At 58.7% G+C, this 16,653-nt stretch overlaps 1 long non-coding RNA gene across 1 annotated transcript in view; it reads right to left on the bottom strand.

The window, feature by feature from the left end:
* The window catches only part of LOC131499105 (uncharacterized), a 61,900-nt gene that overhangs the window by 12,569 nt on the left and 32,678 nt on the right, over window positions 1-16,653 (bottom strand). Inside the window, exon 2 of the long non-coding RNA XR_009255727.1 lies at window positions 9,015-9,803. This is a non-coding gene — a long non-coding RNA (uncharacterized LOC131499105). The remainder of the gene's footprint in view (window positions 1-9,014; window positions 9,804-16,653) is intronic.

Genomic DNA, 16,653 nt, shown 5'->3' with positions numbered 1-16,653 from the left:
GCTGCACCAAGGGGTGGGGCCCGGGCCTGGACACCCCCTCCCAAAGGGCCCCAGGACACGCAGAGTGGGAGCCCTTGAAACGGACGCAGGGCCTTCCCTCCAGTGCTCAGGGCCCTGGAAACACAGGGAGAGGGAAAGGCAGCCAGCTGCAGGGGGGCGGGGAGCGGGAGGGCCCGTCCCGGGAAAGGCCTGCCTGCCAGGCCCTGGCCTCCCTGGGCCGAATGCCTCTTCCCACCGGCCCACAGGCGCCAGAGCCGGCCTGGGAAGGAGCCGCGCCAGGTCAGGGCAGGCCCGTCCCCTCCTTCGGGTCCCCGCCCTGAGAAGGGCTTTCTTCCCACCAGAGCCAGAAGCAGACAGAGACACCAGAGAGAGGCAGAGACAGAGAGCTACAGAGAGAGACAGAGCCACAGAGAGACAGAAACAGACACCAGAGAGAGACAGTCAGGGAAAGGCAGACACTCATCAAAGACCGAGGCAGAGAGAGAGAGAGAGAACAGAAACAAAGAGACAGTGGGAGGTACAGAAACAAAACGAGACAGATACAGAGACATAGATGGATAGAAACAGAGAGAGACAGAGACATCCAAAGACAGACGTGGGTGCACAGACAGACAAAACGACCTCACCTACATGGTGAAACACAGAGACAGAGATACAGACACAGGGAGAGACAGAAACAGATACACACACACACACACACACACACACACACACGGCGACGCAGCACCTCCCAGACAGAGACCTGTCCACGGCCCTTGCCAGCCTGTCACCCGCATCACCTCGAATCGGCCCCTTGTTGGGGGAGCAGCTGGTGTAGACCCTGGGGCCGTCCCGGGGGCGGTGACCCGAGACTGCGGGTGCCCCGGCCGCCCAGACCGTCCCCGACATCAGCGTTGTACGTTCTGACCCACACTTGCTCGGGCCGATTCCTTGCATGTCAGAACCCCGGCTCTGCCTTCGCCCGCTGACAGACCCGGGTCAACGGACAGCACCTCTCGGAGCCTCAGTTTCCTCCTTTCCAGGTGGAGAGGGGGTGGCCGTGGACCCGCCAGGGGGAAGTGATGTGCCTCAGCAGGTGCCACCGGGCTGAACGCCCCGCCGTGCGGACATGTCTACACCACCAGCATGAAGAATGCCGGGGGTCAGGCCCCCAGGGTCCAGACGGAGGCCTGGCCACCGGTCCCAGGGAGGGTGCGGCCTCGGGCCCAGGTTCTACACGGAGCCTCCGGATCTGGGCTCTACGCTCCATCCAGGGTATATCAGGGGGGTCACAAGCCTCGGGCAGCAGGACCTCCTACGTGCCGGCCCCGTGGGCTCAGCTTGGGGCAAACTCAGACTCCGGACAGAATAGAGGGGCTCAGCCTGCCCCGTCTGGAGAACGGGGACCAGAGTGGGGCCAGGAAGGACTGTGGGTGTGGGGGCAGGGACACACAGCTGCTTTTCTTGAGCCGATTCTACGGAGGCGCAGTGTATTCGCTAAGACGGATCCGTTTCAAGTAAGTTCAGGGGCGCCTGGGGGGCCCAGTCAGTCAAGCGCTGACACTTGATTTCCGCTCGGGTCATGACCTCATGCTTTGTGAATTCCAGCCCCACACCCGGCTCCGAGCTGACAGTGCGGAGCCTGCTCGGGATTCTCTCTCTCTCTCTCTCTCTCTCTCTCAAAATAAATAAACTTAGGGTGGCGCAGTCGGTTGAGCGTCCGACTTCAGCCAGGTCACGATCTCGCGGTCCGTGAGTTCGAGCCCCGCGTCGGGCTCTGGGCTGACGGCTCGGAGCCTGGAGCCTGTTTCCGACTCTGTGTCTCCCTCTCCCTCTGCCCCTCCCCCGTTCATGCTCTGTCTCTCTCTGTCCCAAAAATAAATAAAAAAAATAAATAAATAAATAAATAAATAAACTTAAAAAAATAAGTCAAGGCTGACACCCGTATACACCTGTGTGGCCGCCGCCCCCATCCAAACGACACTTCCGTCACCCCCGAAATCTTGCCTGGTGCCCCTCCCCGGCCCGTGAAAAGCACTGATCTGCTCTCTGTCACTGCACGTCTGGCTTTTCGAGAACTTCGTACAAACAGAGCCACCCGCACTCTCGGGTCTGGGTTCCTTCACTCCGCGTCGGGTTTCTGAGATCGTCCCGAGGCCCCGTGGGACTCTGTCACCCCTCCCTCTCTGTGGAGGGACAGGACCCTGCCCCACGAGGAGCACGGCACGCTCGCCCTGTCCCTGCACATCTGACCTGTTTCCGGTGTGGCTTACCAGCTCTTGGTGTCCACGTGCACTCTCGTTTCTCTCGGGTGAAGGTCTCGGGGGGGAATTTCTGGGTCACGGGCAGGTGTGGCCCTTAGGCCAATAGCGGGTTTGGATGCAGTTTCCAATTGTCTTTAAAATGGGGGTGGAAAAAAAATTAAAAAAAAAAAAAGGGGGGGCGCCTGGGTGGCTCAGTCGGTTAAGCCTCCGACTTCAGCTCAGGTCACGATCTCGCGGTCTGTGAGTTCGAGCCCCGCGTCGGGCTCTGGGCTGACGGCTCGGAGCCTGGAGCCTGTTTCAGATTCTGTGTCTCCCTCTCTGTCTGACCCTCCCCCGTTCATGCTCTGTCTCTCTCTGTCTCAAAAATAAATAAACGTTAAAAAAAAATTAAAAAAAAAATAAAATGGGGGTGAAAAAGTGGAAACAACTCAGACGCCCCCAAGCAGGCAGATGGATAAACAAAACGGAGTCTATCCACACGGCGGAGCATTATTCGGCGGTAAAAAGGTGCGAAGTCCTAACACCCACTACGTGGCTGGACGGCGCGAACACCCCGCTGAGCGACGGAAGCCGGACACACAGGGAGCGCCGTGGGGGAGTCCATCGGCGTGAACTGTCCAGACCTGGCGAATCCTTAGAGCCAGAAAGCAGACCGCGGTGGCCGGGAGTTGGGGAGGGGGCGGGGGTGAGTGCTGCTGGGCACAGGGTCTCCTTTCCGGGTGATGGAATGTTCTGGAATTAGGTACAGAGGTGGTTGCCCAAGCCGGAGAATGCACCACAGGCCACAGAATCGCGCATATTAAAACGGTGAAGGGGCCCCTGGGTGGCCCCGTCCGTTAAGCTTCCGACTTTGGCTCAGGTCACGTTCTCACGGTTCGTGGGTTCGAGCCCCGCGTCGGGCTCTGTGCTGACAGCTCAGAATCTACAGCCCACTTGGGATTTTGTGTGTGTGTGTGTGTGTGTGTGTGTGTGTCTCTGCCCCTCCCCAGCTGGCACACTCTCTCTCTCAAAAATAAATACACATTTAAAAAAATAAAATACAATAAAATGGTTACAATAGTGAATTTTAGATGATGTGAATTTTGCCCCAACTTTCAAAAGGGGAGAAAATCTGGCAGGAATAACGCCTTCTTCACAGAAGAAGGTGGGGAGGGTGAACAAGATGGCCCACAGAAGCACTGAGCGCAGGGCTGGGCACCCAGTGCCCAGGATAAAGGACTGAGATGTTCAGGGCTCTTGTCTGCTTATTCCCAGGCATGGCTCTCTCCCCCGGGCCTGGAACATAGTAGGTACTCAACCAACCGCCTGGCACGTAGTAGGTGCTCAACCAACATTTGTTCATCCGCGAGTAGCTAGCTTTCTGACCACGATCTCCCCAGGCCCTCAGGCCAATCCCTGCCAGGAAAAAATGGTAATGAGCGTGTTTGTAATGCTACTCTGACCTTCACGTTCATTATCTTCAAGAAATCTTCAAAACAATCCCATCCGATGGGAATCTTTTAACATTTATTATTATTAATCTCCCCGTGTTTACTGAGAAGGAAACCAGGAGAGGTTGAGGAACCCGCCCAAGGTCAGCCACCGACCGGCCCAGGCTGGCAGACTTGTGAGCCCGTGGGGCTAGGTGAGCAGGCCGCCACGGTCGGCCGGCCCGCACCCCCAGGCAGGACACACGTCTGGGGGGCTCAGGGCCTCCACGGAGGGGCACGTGTGCCCCAGGCCCCCTTTGCAGGCCGCCCTCTGCCCTCTGGAATTTAATAGATCTGAGGGGAGGGGACGCCCTGTGAGCTCCCAGCGGGTGGCAGGATGTGGCCTGCCTGGGACCCCCTCCTGGCCGAGCCAGGAGGAAGGGCCGCGAGGCGGCCTGGCAACAGGAAGTTCCCAGGGACTCCAGTCTGTTCCAAGTCGCGGGGAAAGAGAAGGTAAGGAAAGCACAGCGAGAAATAAGCCAGGGAAACCCGCGTGTGTGGGCGTCTGTCTTCAGGTGGCCAAACCTCTCCCGTGGACTCAGCCATCGGCCTCTCGTGCCCGGCCCTAGGTGGCCACCTCGACCCCCTGGCGGTTGTCCAGAGACCTCGCTCTTGGCCGCGTCTCAGCCGCGCCGGCCCGCCCCACGCGGTCATGCCGCTTGCCGCCTGGATTGGAGGCCGGTGTCCCGCGGGGGCCTCCCCTTCCCCATCCCACCCCCACCTCCCGCTGCCCTTCACACACACACACACACACACACACACACACACACACACGGGCTCCCCCCACCAGCCAACCCATCAGCACGCCGCTGCCCCACTCGGCCTTCCAAAAAAGTCCATTTTGCTCACATGGCTCCCTTGCCCTCCGTCTGTGGCTCCCTGGTGCCTCACGGAGGCATTTTGGAGATGGGCTCCACGCAAGGCCTCGAGCCAGGATTTCTGGATTTGCATCCTGGCCCAGCCACAGACAAGCTGAGCGGGGTCAGGCAAGCCACCGGGCCTCACTCCGTCCATCTGGAGAATGGAACAACGATGGCCCCTCCGACACCATGTTATCGGTGTCGCTGCTCTTGCCCCATCACGGCGACGTCTGCCTGCTGCCTCCCGCCCCTCCAGAGGCACACCGCCTTCTACGGCTCAGCTTGTCCCCCCGCCTGGCCCCCCGGCCCGCGGGGTCGCCCTGTCCTGCCTCCTGATTCTCTGTGGGTCAGACAGGCAGGCGGGAGCCAAAGCACTTGGAAACCTTACTGAAATGCAGATTCTGGGGGCGCCTGGGGGGGCTCAGTCGGCTCAGGTCACGATCTCACAGTTCATGAGATCAAGCCCCGTGTTGGGCTCCACGCTGACAGTGCGGAACCTGCTTGGGATTCTCTCTCTCTCTTTCTCTTTCTCTCAAAATCTATAAATAAACTTAAAAAAAAAAAAAAAAAAAGACATGCAGGGTCTGACTCAGTGGGTCTGGGGGCGGGGTGGCGCTGAGATTTCCATCACCTACCCCGGGGGGCATCCTGACTCAACAGTCCTGGGTCCAATCGCCCGGCACCGAGCTAGCGGGCTGGGAGGCAGAGAGAGGACAGACTCAGCCAACCACTGCCCGTGCTGTCGAGGGCACGGCCCCTCCATCAGTGGGGGAGGAGTCATACGGCCCCTCAACGGTGTGAGTCCCGGCTGCCCCCCCCAGAGCAGACCCGGGCTGGTATATAGCCGGCTCAAGGTCACTGGTCAGATTCAAGGGCCATTATGGCGGAAAGGGCGCCTTTGGGGGGTGGGGGTGGGGGGGCTCTGTCCATCCCCAACCCCAGCCAGCAGCTCCATCCGTGGGCACAGCTCGGCTGCCCCTACTTCTCCCTCGCGTGGGACCCCGGGCCTCCGGCTGTCTCCCCCGCACCCCACCCCACTCGCTCATCCATTCTACATCCATCCATTAAGCGCCTGCTGTGTGCTGCAGTGACATCCCCGCTGCTGCTGTCCCCACAATTGCCCTTCTTGGGACATCCTTCCCTTGCTCACCTGGGATGGGCCGTCTGCCCCTAAGTGTGAAAGGATCTGGCCTGGGTATCTGGGTTGCCCCAGTGCAATCACGAGGTTCTTAGAAGAGGGAGGCCAGAGAGTCAGAAGCAGAGAGAGGGAAAATGAGGCCGCTGGGAGGCTGGCTTTAAAGACGGAGGGCGAGGCGGCAGGCCAAGGAAGGCAGTGGCCCCTGGAAGCTGGAAAAAGTAGGCGCACGGATTTCCCCTGGGGTGCCCAGAAGGGTGCCAGCCTCAGCTGGCCCGTGAGACCCACGTCAGGCGCCCGACCCGCAGCGGCGTAAGAGGATACGTCTGTGATGCTTGACGCCACCGTGACTGGGGCCGGTTGTCACAGCAGCCACAGGACACTCGTACCCTGCCCTCGACGTCCCCTGGGGTCCTGACCACACCTCCCCTCCCTTCCCCGCCCCAGCCTGCCCAGCGCCGAGGACTGAAGGAGAGCCCACGCAGGGCCTCGGCCACCTCTGGGCTCCCGTGCCCTCACCGGCTAGTCCTACTAGCTTTCTTCCCCTGCCTGCCATTGTTAGCCACTTATCACGCCTCTGCATCGCACCTCACATCTAATTGGAATTTCCTCAAAGGCAGGAAACCTGATTTAGGGCTCTTTGTCTCTCCCACAGCACCCGGTGGTGCAGTGTGGGCTTAGCCGGACCACACGCGGCCTCCCCACCCTCTCGGCCCTGGGGGTCGGCCTCATGCCCTCTGGACGCAAAGCTCCCACTTGTTCTCGAGCTCAGCACAGCATCAACGAGAAAGTCACCTCTTCCGAGAGGTACTCTCCGATCGCCTCCTGGAGATGCCCCCATGTAGCATGCCCCCCCCGCTGGAAATCATTTCGTTTATTGCTTAGGTTTTTTTCCAGAACCTTCTTGGGGACAGCACCGTGCCCCCGCTGAGGGGGGGAATCCACAGCGCCCCCACAGAAAGAGGACGTCCGATGTCCCTGCTTCTAGCCCAGCCCCACCTGACCAGCTGGGTGACGTTGGGTGAGCCGCGACCCTTCCCTGAGTCTAGGGGCTTCGTCTGTAAAGTGCCAATGACAGCACCTGGCTGCCAGGACGCCGAGGGCCAAATAAGACGCCCAGGCTGGTGGCCCGACACGGTCCCGCCCACAGCAGGTGACCAGTTAACGGCAGCTCTTGTTTTCACCAAGGTGAACCCCGGCCCACTGCCAGGAGGAGGTGGCTTTCCCTGGCAATGGAGTGACAGCCCACGGCTGTCTTCTCCTCCTCCCTCCAGCGGGGCCGAGGGTCGGGGGAGACCCAGAGCTTCCGGGCCCCACCGCTGGGCGGGGGCGGGGAGGGGGGGCACTCTCCAGGGGAGCCGGCATTGCTCAGAGCAGGACAGGGCCTCGTCCAAGGTCACGCAGCCACATTGCCCACCTGCCCTCCACTCTGGTCCACGGGGCAGACAAGCAGGGCTCAGAGGCATCTGGAAGGTGGATAGAAACACCCCAATCGGTCCCCTGTTCGGCAGTAACGGGAATTGGACGACAGCTGTTTTCAAAGGTCCCCGGGCTCCAGGCGTGTGCGTGGGCACAACGGGGGGGGCGGGGGGGGGGGGGGTGCCGGGTGTTGCCGGTGGTGGGACAGAGGCACCAAAGAGGCTTGGGGGCTCAAGAGGTGTTTTCCCCAGTCACCCTGGGGCAGGAATCAGGTTGCTGACCCCCACCTCCGCCCGAAGCCCTGTGCTAAGGCCCCGGCCGGCTTCTCATAGAACCACCGGGGCCCCGTCCGGATCCAGGCCACAGGGAACGCGGACGAGCCTAGGACGTTTGGCGACAGGACACGTTATGTGGCCTTGGCTGGGGTTTGGAGGCTGCAGGGAGGCAGGCCGGACCCCTGGGGTATCGTAGCCTTGAGCCACAGAGCCTTTCGGGAGGTGGCCTGTCGTGGTTGGGGGCGTGGTGGGCCGGCTGGATGTCTCCCCTCCCCTCCCCCACCGCCCCCCCCCCCCCCGTCCCCCGACGCCCATTTATTGAGCCCCTCCTGGCTGCTCGGCACTGGGTGGACACTATTTGTATAAATATAATTCCATTTTGGCCAGCGTGTGTCCTTACTCTCAGCCAAAAGCAGTTTGAGGCCAGGAGTGACAAGCCTCACACGTTCTCGGCGCAGGGGGGTCCAAAGGGCCCTTCTGATGAGGAGGGGGACACGTCCTGAGGTCCCTGAGGTCCCAGATGTCATGTCTGCTGGATGCAAAGACAGACGAGCCGACAGCCAGCTGGGGTCAGGAGAGCTCGCCACCGTCAGAGCCACGGCACCCCCTGCAGAGGATTCTGGGGGGCGGCCCCCACCAGAGCCTGGAGGCCGGTGGGCAGGGCCCTGGAGGTCCCGAGGCCCAATGAGCAGAGAGCACCCACTTCCTGCATAGGCCCTCTCCCCAAGGTCCCCTTTGCTTTGAGCGATGCCCCCCTTCTGCCGCCTGCTGGGCCTGACCCTGACCCTGGCCGGGCAGCACGGGGCTCTCCGGGGAGCATTTCCACAAAGCCCCGTCCGGCCCCTGGGCTGCTGCAGGAAATCCTGGAGGCCAGCATGACAATGCATTGCTTCCGGCCGCCAAGTGGTCCCCGAGCACAGGAACGAGGTGCCAGTGGACCTAATTCTTCCCATAGGGACAGGGCCAGGCGGTCCCCCAGGGATGCCGGGGGTAGAAAGGTTGCTGTGGGTGAAGGGAGGGCATTTAGGCCTCTGAGGGACAGCCTTCCTAACAGCCCCTTCCTCATGGTACTCCTCTGCTCACATACCTTCTGTGGCTCCCCGCTGCCCAAGGGATCCAGTCTAGACACCGAGGCTCGGTATTCAAGGCTTTCTCAGGCCTCCCCACCGATGGGAGCCTTCTCTCCAGCGAGGCCCCTCTCTGTCTCCAAACATTCCAGCCCCGACCCCTTGAGGCCTTGGGCCCCACCATCCCGCCTGCCTGGGAGACCACCGTCCCTCTCGCTATCTCGCCTCCGATCGTCGGTCAAGCTTGTTCCGTGCTAATCGTGATCGGTTCTGACAGCTCCTCTAACTCAAATGTGGCCTGAAACCCCCCGGGTCGTTCCCACAGGGAAGACGCGCACAGCTGGTCCTGCCTCTGCTGTGGTGACCCGGGGCCTCTGGTGCCCCGCTGACGAATTGGGGAGAGCGGCCTTGTGGGTTGGTACACAGGCTGCCCGGCAGGTCAGACGGGATCGGCAGGTGCTAACCACCACCGTCGTGGTCCGCAGGACAACAGCTCCGAAGAGATCCACACCCGAAACCCCGAAACCTGCGAATTCGTCACCTTACCTGGCAGAGGACCTCGCAGAGGTAATGGAAGGATCTCGAGATGGAGACCACGTCCCGGCTTGGGTGGGGGGGCCATGTCGTCACGAGGGTCCTTGTAGGAGGGCAGCAGGAGAGCCCGAGTCAGAAGACACGTGTGACAGAAGCAGGGTCAGAGAGCAAGAGACGGGCAGGTGCTTCTCGGCTGGCCCTGAGAATTCGGGAAGAGGTCTCGAGCCCAGGAGTGCAGGTGCCCTGGGGAAAGGGCAGAAGAGTCCCCCCTGGATTCCCCAGAAGGAGCGCAGTCCTGCCCACACCCTCGTGTTAGGGCTGCTGACCCCCAGAACGGCAAGACAATAAATCGGTGTTGTCGCCGGCCACACCTCTTGTGCCGATTTGTCAGGGCGGCCGCACCCAGGTGGACGCCTGGTTCAGTCCTCAGGGCCGGCCCGGGAGGGAGGCGTGGCCATTTCCGGTCTCCACCAGCTCACGACGGGGGACTCCGGACCGGTGGTCTCCGTGAGCTGTCCACCCCCCCGGGCTCGCCTTGTTCCCGAACTTTTTCTGACGAGACCGTTTACATTCATTTCAGGTCACGTCGCCGTATTTCGCGTTGTGTCGTGACGTTGCGTTTCACCGTACTGAATCTCCTCGCCGCGTGTCTCTTTGCCCGCCTGCCAAGTTGTCGGGCGTCCTGAGGTCAGGGGAGGTGTCCTCTCGGGATCCCGGAGGCCGAACCTGGTGTGAGCGCACAGGTGCCTCGCCACGCGGGGATGATTGTGTCGTCCTTAACGCGCTTCCCTGTAAAATCACCTGGGAGTTAAAGAAAACAAAAGGCAAACTAAAAACAAACAAAAAAAAGGCCACAACACCTTTCCCAGGCTGCACCTGAACACATCAAATCGAACCTTCTGGGGTTGGGGACCCGGTAAGAGTATACTTTAAAGCTCGCCAAGGGCCATCAGTGTGCTATATGCCAAGATCTCCTTCCCCCGTCCTGGCTTATTTCATCTTTGTGGCAGCCAGCCCCACGAGGCAGGAACACTCATCATCCACATCGTACGCCTGAGATGGATGAGGCACAGAGAGGCCCATTAACCTGCTCAAGGTCACACAGCTAGTAAGCAGTAGGACCAAAGGCATCAACCCGGGCACGTTGGCGCTTGGGCCCCACGCTTAAGATTTTACCAGTGATATTATTTAGAATAAAAAAGAGCCTGAAAAACCTCAACCTAAAATTCATAGGGGAAATTCCAAAACAATCTCCAGAATGAAGAGCAAACCTGGAGGAGGGTCACTGCCCTGAATTCAAAACCTGGCGCAAACCCACAGTCACCCAGGCTGGGTGGTGAGGGAAGACACATAGATCAATGGAAGAAAACCGAGAGTCTAGAAATAAAACCCTCACCTCTACAGTCAACCGATTTTCAACAAGGGTTCCAAGGTCGCTTAATGGGGAAAGAATAGTCTTTTCAACAAATAGGGCTGGGATAACTCGACAGCCATATGCACAAGGATGGAGCATGACCCCTACCTCACACCATACACTCAAACTTAAAAAGGAATCCAAGACTTACGTGACAAAATGGATAAAACTAAAAAACTCTTAGAAGAGGGGCGCCTGGGTGGCTCAGTCGGTCAAGCGTCTGACTTTAGCTCAGGGGTTCATGGGTTCGAGCCCCGCGTTGGGCTCTGTGCTGACAGCTCAGAGCCCGGAGCCTGCTTCGGATTCTGAGTCTCCCCCCCCCCGCCCCTCCCGCACTCGCACTCTATCTGTCTCTCTTAAAAATAAACATTAAAAAAAAAAACTCTTAGGGGCGCCTGGGTGGCGCAGTCGGTTAAGCGTCCGACTTCAGCCAGGTCACGATCTCACGGTCCGTGAGTTCGAGCCCCGCGTCAGGCTCTGGGCCGATGGCTCGGAGCCTGGAGCCTGTTTCCGATTCTGTGTCTCCCTCTCTCTCTGCCCCTCCCCCGTTCATGCTCTGTCTCTCTCTGTCCCAAAAATAAATAAAAAAACGTTGAAAAAAAAAAAATTAAAAAAAAAAAAAAAACAACTCTTAGATGAAAACTTAGGGGAAAATCTTCATAACTGTGGGTTACGCAATGGCTCTCTGAAATGACACTGAAAGGACAAATAACGAAAGAGAAAACAGGGAAATCGAGCTTTGTCAGAACTGAAAACTTTCCCACTCCAAAGGTGACCACCAAGAAAGTGAAAAGACAACTCACAGAGTGGGAGAGAATATGTGCAAATCGCGTATCTGATAAGGGACCTGTATTCAGAACACATGGCCGTCACCAAAAAGGCAGATAGAAACAAGGGCTAGTGAGGACGTAGAGAGAATTGAGCCTTCACACACGGCTGAGAGGCGTGTAACATGGGCGGCCACTCTGGAGAACCTGGAAGAGCCTCAGGAGGCTAAACGTGGACTTATAATATGACCCTGCAACCCGGAGAGCTGAAAACATACACCCGCACAAAATCCTACACGCAGACGATTCCAACAGCCTTGTTCATGATAGCCCAACGTGGAAACCACCCAACGGCCATCAGTGGATGAACGGATCGACCAAAATGGTCTAGCCGCGCACTGAAATATTACGCGGCCATAAAAAAGAGGAAAGGCCACCACCGACGACCTTTGACGACATCACACGGAGTGAAAGAAGCCAGTCACGAAAGGCCACACACTGTAGGATTCCATCTGTCTGGAGAAATAGCCAGTGTAGGCCAATCCCAAGGGACAGGGGGGAGCTTACAGGTAGCGTAGGGATACCGACTTGGATGAAAATGGGGAAGGACGGTGAGAACGGAATAGAGAATTTCTTTCCAGGTTGACGGAAATGTTCCGGAATTAGCTGGTGGTGAAGGCGTCACAACCTGCGTCTATACTGAGAAACACCGAATCGAGTACACGTGACCCGTGTGGCCTGTGACTTAGACCTCAGTGACACTGTTACAAATTGAGAACTTCTTCTTTTTTTTTTTTTTAACTTTATTTATTTTGAGAGGGTGAGAGAGAGTGTGTGGGTGGGGCAGAGAGAGGTAGAGAGACAGTCCCGAGCAGAATCCCCGTGTGGGACTCGAACTCACAGACCGTGAGATCGTGACCAGAGACGAAACCAAGAGTCGGATGCTTCACCGACCGAGCCCCCCCCAGGTATCCCCGTTAACTTCCGTGTGGACGATGCCCCTCGCGGCCCACACTGCTCACACAGCCACGCTCTCAGCCACTATGCCACGACACCTTGAACACGCACAAAGCCTCTGGGCAAGGGGGTGCTCAGAGAACGGGAATTCTCTTCCCCATGCCCTTCCTGCAGGCGGAGTTCATGGTCCTGCAGTCTGCCCCCCCACCTTTATTTTATTTATTTACTTATTTTGTATTTTTATATATTTTTTAATGTTTATTTATTTTTGAGAAAGAGAGAGTGCGAGCAGGGGAGGGACAGAGAAAGAGGGAGACACAGAATCCGAAACAGGCTCCGTGAGCTGTCAGCCCACAGCCTGACATGGGGCTCGAACCCACAAAACTATGAGATCACGACCCGAGCCGAAATCGAGAGTCAGACGCTCAACCGACCGAACACCCCCGCCCCAGGCGCCCCTAGTGCAGTGGTTTTTAAACACACACACACACACACACACACACACACACACACGTATAAATATATATGTGCATTACTACTTAGGGACCATGTGAAAATAGACTCCCACCCAAGACAAACAACTCTGTTCCATCAATAAATACATTGTAAGGACAGAGAGGGAGGGGGAGAGGAGAGACAGAAACAGAGATAGGGACAGAGGGAGAGAGAGAGAGAGAGGGGAGAGAGAAAGAGAGAGACAGAAAGGAACAAAGGAGAAACCTACAGTCTGTATGTTAAGCGTCTATGTTAGATTAACCCTCCACGGCGTGGACCTTAGTTGGATCCTGACTCAAACAAACGACCGAGCCCCCCAGGTATCCCTGGGGTGGGAGGCAGTGTTAAGAGGGAAAGAAATGAGCACGTCTCCGCTCCCCGAATGCAGCGTCTTCGTCGAACCTTCGTGGGACTTGCCTTCCCCCGGCCGGGCCCGCAGCAGACGGCCGGCCGAGGTTGAGTTCGATGGGCTCCTTAATGCTTCAGTTTTAGCCCTGGGGTGACAGCGACAGGCCTTCTCCAGATAGCTGTGGGTGTTCTTCCCAGGATCCGTGTTTCTCCTTCCCCGGAGGCCCCTTCTCCAAACGCCGCTTTGTAGGACCGGGAGGCCACATCGCCAACCAGCCTCCCCCGCTGCCCGAAAGCACCTCGCAGGGAGAGATTTGGTTGTTGAAAATATTTTAAATATTTTTTAAAGCCAGGCTATTCGTGCAACGGCTTTCGCAGTCAAATAGATTATACATTTTCCCCTTTCGATTAAAAAAAAAAAAAAAAAAAAAAAAGGGGGCGCCTGGGTGGCTCAGTCGCTTAAACCTCCGACTTTGGCTCCGGGGAGGATCTCGAGGCTCGCGGGTTCGAGCCCCGCGTCGGGCTCTGCGCTCACAGCTGAGCCTGCTTGGGATTCTCTCTCTCCTCTCTCTCTGCCCCTCCCTCCTTGCACTTTCTCTCTCTCAAAAAATAAAAAAAAAAAAAAAGAAAACCCGATGAAGATACAGAAGACGCAGATGTCTCTGAACTGGAATCTGATTGTGACGCTGAGGTTGCAATCCCCCCGTGGTTCCTGGGTCCCCGGTGTCCCTTCGTCACCTCTGCCCTGGGGACGCTGACCTTCCGTGGCCCTCGAAGGTGTCTGTTTCCTCTTGTCTCCAGCCCTGGCGCGGGTTGTTCCCACTGCCTGGGACACCGTACTCCCGCTGTGCCAACCCCCTTTCTCCTGGCTCTTACTCATCTTTCCGTTTTCAGCTTAGATGTCTCCTCCTCCAGGAAGCCCTCCTGATTGTTCCAAGACTAGGGTAGGTGCCCCTCATTAAGGACTCCTGCAGGCCCCCACAGCTGCTCCTATGTTTTGTATTTAAATACGTGGTTGACTGTTCCCCTTGCTAACTAGGCCCCGACGAGGGTGGAGACTCTGAGGTCTCCTGGCTTAACCTGCTGTCCCACCTCAGGGCCTCTACCTAGCCAGGCCACCATCCCCTCTGCTTCCCTGATTATGGCTGGCTCCTCCCAACCTCTGTCCCAAGACAGAGCTCTCTCTGCTCTGTCTTTAGGAGAGTGGTCTTCCTAAACTGCAGGCCAGATGGTGACGCTCCCTTGCGTCAGCCCACGGAATAGCTTCCCTCTACTCTTCGAACAAAGCTCAAGGTCCCGGCCAGGGCCCACAGGATTCCCATGATCAGGTCCTGTGCCCCCACCCCCTCCTGTTCCTCTCTCCTTGCTCCCTCCATCAAAGCCCCACAGCTTCCGTTCAGGCCCTAGACCCCACCAAGCCTTTTCTACCTCAGGGCCTTTGCACGTGATCTCCCCACTGCCTGGAGCATCGTTTCCCCTACTCACGAGGGGAGACCTCTCTTCCTGCCCGGCCCGGGGTTAGAGGCGCCCCACCCGTCTGAAACGGGCTGATCTCGGCCTCATGGGTTCTGGCGCTTAGCTTCTTTATAGACCCACCCTAATCATAATGACTTGCATTCACTGACTGGATTTGTTTTATTCCTAACATGCCAGTAAAGTGAAGGAGGCAGGGACACTCTGTCTGGCACTGTTATAATCCAGGTACCTGGCACGGGCCTCGACCCGGGACGATTCGGTCACTGTGAACAAAACCGAAACGAAACCAAACCAAACCAAAAACGAATACACGGCTGAAGGGGACGTTCTGGCTGAGCCTGGGAGATGGCCGAGAGCCTCAGGACTTCTCTGCTCTCCTGGCTTCGAGGAGACGGGACTAACAGCCCTGCCCTGCCGCCCCGGGGCCAGCCAGCCTTCCCTGGTGAGGCTTTCCATTTGCCGAAGAGCTGATACTTTTATTTTTATTTCTTTTTAATTTTTTTTAATGTCTCTTTTTTTGAGATAGAGAGAGAGAGAAAGAGAAAGCAAGCAGGGGAGGGACAGAGGGAGAGGGAGACACAGAATCGGAAGCAGGCTCCAGGCTCCGAGCCGTCCGCACAGAGCCCGACGCGGGGCTCGAACCCACGAACCGCGAGATCGTGACCTGAGCCGAAGTCAGATGCCTCACCGACTGAGCCGCCCAGGCGCCCCGAGAGTTGTCACTTGTAAACAAAATAAATACGACATAAAGTGTCCTGGTGGTGGGGGTTTCAGCAGGTAATGGGAGGAGGGTGCCACACACAGACAGATAGACGGATGGATAGACAGACGGCCAGGAAGCCACGGGCTGCCAGCACCCAGCTGGCCGGGGCTGGGGGGTTTGTGGCTGCGGCTGGCAGTGGCTCACAGCTCTGGGGGGTCCGTGAAGCCCTCTCTGCAGCCGTGTCCAACTCGGCAGCCAGCGTCACGGCCCGGGAGCACCAGGAAAGTTCTGGAGGCTGCAGGGTCATTTCTCTCTCTTTAGAGGCCCGAGAGGAAGGGGTGCAACACGTGATGGGGGCGGGTAGGGACCGCAGCTGTCCCCCTCCCCTATCCGCCACCCCCTGTCGTCTTCCAGCAGAAAGCCTAGGTGTGTCCAAAATAATGCTGTTTGTTCAGGATCTTGCCCCCTGCTCAGTTGCAAAGGTGGGGCTTAAGGCCGAGCTCCTCCAAGGAGAAGATGCGAAGTCTCGGGGAGGGGAGGAGAGACACGGAGGCGAGGGAGGAAGTGGGGGAGGGGTAACCACTGCTGAGCCCTAATCAGAGAAGCCCCAGCACCCCCCACCCCATCACGTCCCCAACCTAAAACCACCCCAGAGGCCCCCTCCCTGGGCTTGGCAGGCCAGCCTGGCCGGGGGGACCCCGCCCTGGGCCCAGGCCGTCCCCTCCCTCCTGGACGAGGCTGGTTACACAACCGCCTCCGTGGCAGCCGGCCAGGAGCGGTCACACGGGGCAGCTTTGCGGGAGGGGTGTGTAGGGGGGGCGGCGCTTCCCAGACCCGGGCTGTCGCCACCGCCGCCCCCCCCCTCCCCCCGCCCCGTGAGCTTGGCCGGGAGTCAGCTCTTCGGCCCACTGGCTCGACCAGACTGATCCAGAGTGTTCCCAGATGTGCGCTGCGGGTAATAAAAAGGCGAGAGCTGGTTCCTGTCAGCAGCGGGGAGCTCCAGGAGGCGACCCCCAGCAGCCGCCCTGCCGGGCAGATGTTTGCAACGTGTGCTCTAGCGGCGGGGAAGGGAGGCCCGGGGCATCGGGACAGCCCGGCCACCGCACCGCGACCGCACAGGAGGCGTCACCACACCCCTTCTCTGTGGACACATGGCAGAAGGGGGGGGGGGGGGCGGGGAGGGGGTGCGTTCCCCCTGCCTGACCGACCCCACACAGCCCGCTCCCCTCACCCCACCTTGGACATGGCCTGGGTGTGGCCATCTGGCAGGGTTTGCCCAGAACCCCCACCCCCTGCCGGTGACACTGCGGCCCCGACCTTGGGGAATGGGCTTCTGCTGGCCCCGACCTTGAGGTTCAGGGGCCAGGTGCCAATCACCAGAGTTTGCCCTTGCCTCTAGGCAACGAGGGAGAGCACGGGACCCGGTTCTGGCCAATCACAATTTGCCATTCTCCCAGACACTGCGATTGGTGCAGGGAGGGGCATGTGACC

This window comes from Neofelis nebulosa, chromosome 17 (assembly GCF_028018385.1).
Source record: "Neofelis nebulosa isolate mNeoNeb1 chromosome 17, mNeoNeb1.pri, whole genome shotgun sequence".
Classification (NCBI taxonomy): Eukaryota; Metazoa; Chordata; class Mammalia; order Carnivora; family Felidae; genus Neofelis; species Neofelis nebulosa.
Note: the sequence above shows the minus strand (reverse complement) of the source record. Positions and strands in the feature narration are given on the sequence as shown.